Here is an 8,655-nt window from a genome sequence, read left to right as displayed (position 1 = left end):
ATACATATGGAGTTATATTATAATCATTGTCCTACGCAAGTTATTTATTAGTATGAATGAAGAGGTAGTTCCGTGGGTTGTGCCTTGTGTGTGTGAACCTATAGATCAAATATGTTCAGTACTTCCCAACCTTTTTCAGTTCGCGACCCACTTTTAATGTAAGTTTTATTGTGCGACCCACAATGAGAATACATGCACACACAATTTACTATTATTGCGAAACTTGGCCTTGCATATTGGATATTATCAGATCAAATTGAGGCATTATTGGAGACTATATACTGAAATACCCCGACGCTACAAATCTAATTGTTACGTGTTTGTTACATTTTTGCATAAATGTTATACGTAATAATAATGCAATAATTCCCCGATCTATTAGAAAACTATAACAGTTAGAAATGCTTCGCCACCCACTGGTTGGGAAGCACTGCTCTAAAGTCACTCGATTGAGCCGTTTTGAAAAGCATGGCAGATTTGTAATAAGCAGAATATAAGATATTTTCGAACATTTATTCTATACTTCTGAACTGCAAAAATAATGATTGGTATTACAACACGTTATCGAACATCGAATTTCTACTATCGTGCCGGGAAAGAGGAAACAATTTTTTTTTTTTTTTTTAGCGATGCAACCAACCAGAACACGAGGATGACAAATATACAATATACAAGTAACATACCAGTGCAAGATCTGTGGTGCACGAGTTTAGTTTGTTGAGGTTTTAAGAGTTTATTCAAACAGCAGAGTGTTCTAATTGACGCTTACGTATCCTTCTCTTGTTGAAACCTCCTGTCACTACTTCCCGTTAACTAAATATATCCTAATTTTCTATTGATTAAGTAGCCTAATAAGTTAGAACTATTTTGCAATAAACTTAAGCTTATTCTTCTCAGTATGACCAAAGCTTATTGCGCAATAATTATAACTTATTACGTAATCATTACATTTTTCATTTCTATCCTTATTTTTATCTTAATTTGGTGTTGATATCAAACGTTTTAGCTTACTGGGTATAGTTAATATAATGATACCAAAAAAAACATAAACAATTTATGGCTGACAATTTTGCCAAAAAAGACAGAAGCTACCACAAGGATAGATGTAAAAGAAATCCTTAAATTATCATAAAAAATAAAACGTTTTTATTTAAAATAAAAAGGCAAACAAATGACGAAACACCGGGCTGCTAAGTGTTAGAATATACGACTTTTATTTTATCTTTCTTTTATGTTTGCTAATCTGTGTTTACTGTTTTTTTAGATTGAACGTGACGATATTACAATATTTTTGCGAAGTTGATTTGTCTTCAATAAACAATTTATTTTGGGAACTTTGGAAAAAGAGCAGGCCTTTATCTTAGAAGCTTAGAAGATAATGTAACGACAGAAAGGACCCTCAAGCACTGACTGAACCCAACAAAAGACTTCACCAGGACAACAACATATAAGCGAAAAAACACCAAAAGATACGGGTTAACGAAGCGACATCCAACCTAAGAAAAGAGAAGCCGTGAATAGTCCAACTGAAGTACAAGCCCGAAGTCAAAGTAAACCAAAGCACCACAAACCCAGAAAGAAACCATAACCAAGGCAATAACACTAATTTATTGTAGAATTGTAGCTTTTGCATTTATGTTTTTCAAAAATTATAACAACAAAAAAAAATAAAAAAAAAACGTTTTTGTTTTTAAATATGGGTATAATTAGTTTTTTGCTTATAGACCCATATATATAATAATAATAATAATAATAAAAGTATATATATACTTGTCCTCGATATTGAAACCAACTTGCGTTATAAAAAAACATAAAAAAAAACACTGCATTGTCGCTTACGTGAAACGTTGTAATTTTAATAATAATATTTTAATTCAATTTGTACGAGAATCAATCAACAAACCAAAGTTTAATCGAGGATTACTTGTTAACAAAAAACTAATTATTTATCCGCTTCTTAGATGCCCAACAATAAAAACTAAACTAACTGAGTTTGAAAAAAAATCAATAAAATAAAATAAAACAAAATAAAAAAATAAATAAATAAAAAAAACAAAAAAAAATGAGTTTGACTTTGTACATTGGCGATATCATAGCTGGTGAGGTTTATTCAAGGCGCGATTATTACTAGTTAAAATAAAAAAAAAAAAAAAAGAAGATAAAAATAAGTTATTCTACAAACCATTAATTAAAGAAGAAACTAATGTTATACGCCCATTACATTATAGGCTTCAAAAGTAACGTTTACAACTAAAATTAAAGTCAACTGACATCATTTGCTTCAAACTGTGAAAAAATATAAATGCGAAAAACAATAAAAACGAAAATAACGACTTTGAATTCTCACTGTCTGGTTTCTCTTGCCGAGAAACTAAGCTCTTCGTCGCCAACCAACAAACGAAAGTTTAATCGAGGATTACTTAAAACGAAATTTAAGGTTTGGAGGTGTCTTCTTGAAGATCTGCCGAGTAGTGCTTGCCAAGCATAGTTCCTGTCTTTAAGAGACATTGACGACCGAAACTCTTGCTCACGTTACAAAATCAACTACTCCCGCTGCACTCATTGCGAGGGCACATGGCACAACAGCTTACTCCCCTGCCCCATACTAACCAATCAGGCAAACAACCAACAAACGGAAAAAGATCCCTGAAACTCCGACCTTCACATAGGTACCCAATTGAGACTCTCGTCAACTTAGATGTTTTTTTCTATGTTTTCACACCTTGTGCTTTTTTCGTCACACCAAATAAACCCCCCTCCTGGGCATCTAAGGATGCCAAAAAAGAAAAGAAAAAAAAACAACTTGGCCAATGGGAGCTTGTCCGATCTAGGAAGTTAAGCAACTTCAAGCTTGTTTTGTACTTCGATGTGTGATTGGTAAAAAACTGCCGGTAAGTAAAGTGTCATTATGGTTGGTTAGTTGCTGGTTGATGGTTATAAAATCTAAAAAAACAAAAAAAAAAACACTGCATTGTCGCTTACGTGAAACGTTGTAATTTTAATAAAAATATTTTAATTTATATTTTAACGAGAATCAACCAACAAACTAAAGTTTAAACGCAGATTACTTGTTAACGAAAAATAATATTTTATCCGCTTTTCAGGTGCTCGACCATAAAAAGTAAACGAACTGAGTTTGACTTTGTACATTGGCGATATAGTAGCTGGTAAGGTTTGTCCTAGGCGCGATTATTACTAGTTTAAAATAAAAAATAAAAGATCAAAATATGACCCTTAATTAAAAAAGAAAATAATGTTATACGACCCATTACATTGCAGGCTTCAAAAGTGACGTTTAAAAGTAAAATTAAAGTCAGCTGACATAATTTGCTTCCAACTGTGAAAACGGCTTCTGCAAAAATATAAATGCGAAAAACAATAAAAACGAAAATAACGACTTTGAATTCTCACTCACTGGTTTCTGCCGAGAAACGAAGCTCTTCGTCGCCAACCAACAAACGAAAGTTTAATCGAGGATTACTTGAAACGAAATTTAAGGTTTAAAGATGTCTTCTTCAAGATCTGCCGAGTGCTGCTTGACGTTTACGCAAAATCGTCAAGCCCTAAATCTTTGGGCTATGGGAGCTCGTCCGATCTAGGAAGTTATGCAACTTCAAGCTTGGTTTGTACTTCGATTTGTGATTGGTAAAAAACTGCCGGTAAGTAAAGTGTCATTATAGTTGGTTGGTTCCTGGTTGATCAGTACTTACTACTCTGTACATTGGAACAAGTAGAAATCACTGAAAACGTCATATATAACCAACAGCGTATTTTTCTGGATGTGGCAGAATAACTATGCTACAAACATCGCGCCTACAAATAACAACTCACCAAAAAACTCGGCTAAAGAAACTTTTCGAAAAAAACGAACTTAAATTAAAAAAAAAAACTTACAAAAAATGTATTAGAAAAAGAATACTTTGTTTTCTAATATCAAAAAACAAAATATTTCTTTTAGCCAGCCGAAATATTGACAGTATGTCCAAACGCACTTGGAGAAACTGCAAATTATCATTTATTCATTCTGAAGTCATTTTCTCAAAAACAGTAGCGTTTGTGGATTTTGAAGATTGGCGGTTGAAAGACTTCTGGCGTATATGCATAATTCATCAGTAGTTGGATCTACAAAAAAACCCCAAAAAACAATAATCTCTTAAAACAAGCTGACTTGTAAATAACAGGTTTAGTACAAGATTTGTCTGTTTGATATAACGCTGGCTGGACTATTTGTTATAGCGCATTTCACATCATCAGTATTCCCTATCTTATAACATAGGGCTAAATCGGCTAAATTGGCCAATTTCGACGCTCATATACCAGCGATTTTTTTCGAAATTTGTTCGACCTGCTCCGATCTGGCTGAAATTTTCACAGAAGATGCGCTAGGACAATATGAATCCAACGGTGATACTTATATTGTCAAATTATTTATAATTCGCGAGAAAATGGACATTTTTTATAAAAATTATCCAAAAAAACGCAATTTTTAGCATTTTTCAAAAATTGACCTTCTCCGATTTGAATGAAACTTGGTGTGTAGATGCGCCTTGGGCGTAGAAACAACATGGTAAAGTTTCAGCACCCTAACACTCAAAATAAAGCTAAAAATCGACTTTAAAGTTTTTCCGATTTTTATGTAATTTTTCGAATTTTTGAAAAAAAATCCCCCCGGGGATTTTTTTCTCTTCACTATTTACCAGCTAATAATATTTCACTTAACATTCATTATTTAATCTGACAATATCAGATTCCCTATGTGTGACATAGTTCAAACCACCGCCAAAGCTTGCGGCAATTAAGCAACAACCGAGTTGCCAAATACAATCCCAACGAGTGAAGCTCTTAACGAGAGCAATTTGCTGCGCCCAAAAGCCACAAGTCGGGTGTAACTAGCTGGTTCTAATGCAAGTTTAAAATGTTTAAATTAAAGTAATAAACTGTATGATAAAACTTTCGTTTGTTGGTCGAAAGCGCTGCAATAATTCGGTTAAATATTCTTGTTTTTTTCAATGAGTTTGGCGAATTGTGAATAATCGGACAAATTCAGGCCAAGATAGTTACAAACAAATCTCAACATACAGCTACACCTGCAGTTCGTTGCAAAGCGAAGTGCGTTTCTTTAACTAAAGAACGTACAATTATTTTTTTGCCGCCAGCGGAACTTAGCTGATAGAATATAAACTAGTAAGCGTTTTACCTCGATTCTTGCAATTAACGAAGAAGAGGCCGGAAATACCACAACAAGGTTAGTGATGGTCTGAGCCAAGTCATTTATGCAACCTGTCTTCACTAAGAACAGGTGCCACCACGAAGGTAGGGCCTTAGTTCCAAAGCCGAGTAGAGGACCAGTTTCACCACTTGTTTATGCTTGTATGGGTAATTTTGTAGGTAGGTATAAGAGGTAAATGTTTAAACCTTTTGTTTGTGGTGGGGGTGGTACAATTTTGACAGCTCGTTTTGGTACTGTAAAATAAATGTGGTAGGATTCTAGACCAGTGCCCTTATTTCACAAGACCATTGTTTTTTTATAAGTTTAATCACTTTTACATCACAATTTCAATAAACGCTTTATTATATAATTGATATTTACAAATACCGCCGACGATTTTAATAACGGTGTCAACAACGGAAATTACCAGGAAATTAATAACACAGTGAAGCTCTAATTGTATTTTACTACAAGGTATTTTTATTTGCAAAAAACACAATAAAACTTAAAAAGCAACAAAACCTAAAGCAGAAAAATTTATAAAACCATATGATTAAGACCAACGACATAATAAAGCTAAATACGCACTAATGTCCAGAACAGAATAACATCGAAATAGCACAAGAATAAGGCCTAAATGGCCAAAATAACGCCTGGGGCGCCGCTGTTTTGGCACCGGATTTTTCGTCCTGTTTTGGGTTATTGTAGGTTAATTAGTGGGTTACAATGGGTTAGGGTTGAAATTATTACGGGAGTTAGAAAAATACTTAGGGGTGGGGTTTGGGGTTAGGTAAAGTGTTGTTTAGGCTTGATTCTTACTATTTAGGTCTTATCCAGACGGATTTCTTTATTTCTATTAAACGTTGTTACGACTATTAAGTATTAGTCCTATTTTGATCTAATTCCGAACTGTGTCTTGATCTAAAATGCTGTTCTTATTTCAGTCTAATGGCTGCCCACCAAATTTATATATTTTTATCTTTCAGACTGGTTTACACCCAAATAATTTACATTACCAAAGTTTTTTTGTAGTATCCATTTTTTTAAATCTTGTTCTAACTAAGTTCGTTTTTGCAGTTTTTGCAGAAAACCTGTCAAACTAATATTTTTTGTCAGTTTTTTGTCGTAAAAACGCGTAGACCACATAATGTTTTGCTGCAAACGTAACATAACAACAAATGTATTAAGATTTATAATGGTAAAAAACAAAATACGGATTTTGAAATAGGAAAACGAGAAAGTTTGTATATTTATCAAGCTGTTTATAAATTGATAAAACTAAAAGCTCGATTTCTTTGAGCAAACTTGGAATCGAAAAGTATAGATGCTTTTATACAATACTTCAAATGTTTATAAATCGCTAAAACGAAGTTCTGTTTCTTTGAGAAAACTTCGAATAAAAATGTATAGTTTTTTTGCATTACTTTAAAAGTTTACAAATGGATGACATGTTAGTTTTTAACAAATAATTTTACTACTAAAATTATAGCCTTTTTGCACTATATGAGACATTTGCACGCACAAGTAACGTTTCACATTGATAAATATACGATTACAAGATTGCAACTGATTGGGTACACCTGAAGGAACTAATAACACATTACAGAACACAGAAAGCAAAGGTAACGTTAACTAATTAAAAACACGACATGGCAAGGAACTCACCAGACAATATAAAGAGAATGAAGCGAAAAGTGAAAGGAAATTTTAATTTTTGTGATGCAAAACGTTTGAATACTTCAAAAGTCGAATACGTGTTAAAACTTACTATAAAGTGTGCAACCGTAAAATAAAAAAAATCATTAAGGGGAAACTAAGTTACTAATGGGCTTCTTGAACACTACAAAAAAGTTGTGATAAATTTCCTTTACTGAGCATTTGTTGTTTTTAAAGGCCGGTCCGCGACAAAATTTCAGTTTTAAACCGGTCCGCAGTGTTGGGTTAAAAGGGTTGCCGACCACTGAATTAAATAGTTGACCGGCGCCGATTCCACCGTATTATCGGGGAAAAAAACGATATTACCACTTGCTACCAATTATTGTCTGCGATCCTGTACTATCGGACGCCTGTACAACAGCGAGGAACTCAATGTTTCGAGAATATGTATTTAAGATCTTACGATCGCTGAAAATCGATCAGTGTTATTTAACGACAAGACAATGGCCTATAAATTTAGCGATTCCGTTAACTGAAAGTCATCTCCTTGGTTTTAAGTCACGCGCTCTCGCGCCTGTTTCGTGTTTTCCAATGTGACGTCACAATCAAACACTCCATTTGCGGTTCTCTGGGTTAATATTTCACTGTAGCGCTGTGTAAGACTACAGCAAACACCATGACTGGCCCGCTTTAATTCGGCCCGCGTACAGCTACGCCATTGTTTCAGTCTATAAGCTGAGCCTTATGTTGAAAAGCGAAAGCGAATGCTCTCAGTGGATTGCTGAGCTAGAAAGCAGCTTGATGAACTGCACTTTAAATGTTGTTTGAGGCTGTTTGAACTTCATCAATTTAAGAGATTTAAAACAGATGTCGTATTCGTAGTAAACGCCAATAAACTAATAACAGATGTGTTTGATGAATATTGAAAAAAAACACGATGTGCAGTTTGGAGCATAATGGTTGGAGGTTTTAGTATGATGTAGTAAGAATGTCAAAGCCCATGCAGAAGTAGATATAGCAGCAACCTTCCGAAAGAACTTACTGATGTTAAAAATAAATAAAGGAGTCTCAGGCTCGCTACTCAAGACCACGTAAAACTACCCGAGTGCCGAGTCTGACGTGCGTATGCGCAGTACGAAATACCAAATTGACACCAATAAGGCGCAAACTTTAACCTGTAAACGTGACATAGCATTTAGTTGTATGTTCTTTAACTGTATGTATTTAAGTGGGTGAATGATATGACACTACTATCAGTGGATTGTATCCATCCTATTTTAGTTACGCGAAAGGGTGGAATACCGGCTGTAAAGTTGGAACCGGAGTCGGACTCGAGTTAGTTTTTCGTCCGGATTCGGGCTTAAAAATCGGACTCGGGTTGTTTTCAACCGACTTCGCAGCCCTATCAGTTACATTGCATAATTTTAATAATTGTCACCAGCGAGTCTTTTAAATATCATCTATGTTTTAAACCTACATTGGTTTCACCAGCTTTCTCAAAAAGTGTTGAATCTGTCAAATTCGAGTAAAACTCAGTAAAAGTCAAACCATGGACCAAGCCGGGTATTCGGGGCAACAAAACGAAAAGCAGATGCAGCCACCACCGTACACAACCTCACAAACCGAGGTATGCTAAGTCTTGCTGATAAAAAGATAAAAACTGATAGTCGAACAGCCAAAATAACCAATTTTTTTTAAAGGAAAAACGTTAAGGTGGGCTAAAACGCTTTAACACTCAAATATTTAAATTCGCACGAAAAGGATCTGACAAAAACTATTTAAAATATCTT

This window comes from Ascidiella aspersa, chromosome 7 (assembly GCF_963924565.1).
Source record: "Ascidiella aspersa chromosome 7, kaAscAspe10.2, whole genome shotgun sequence".
NCBI classification, from domain to species: Eukaryota; Metazoa; Chordata; class Ascidiacea; order Phlebobranchia; family Ascidiidae; genus Ascidiella; species Ascidiella aspersa.
Note: the sequence above shows the minus strand (reverse complement) of the source record.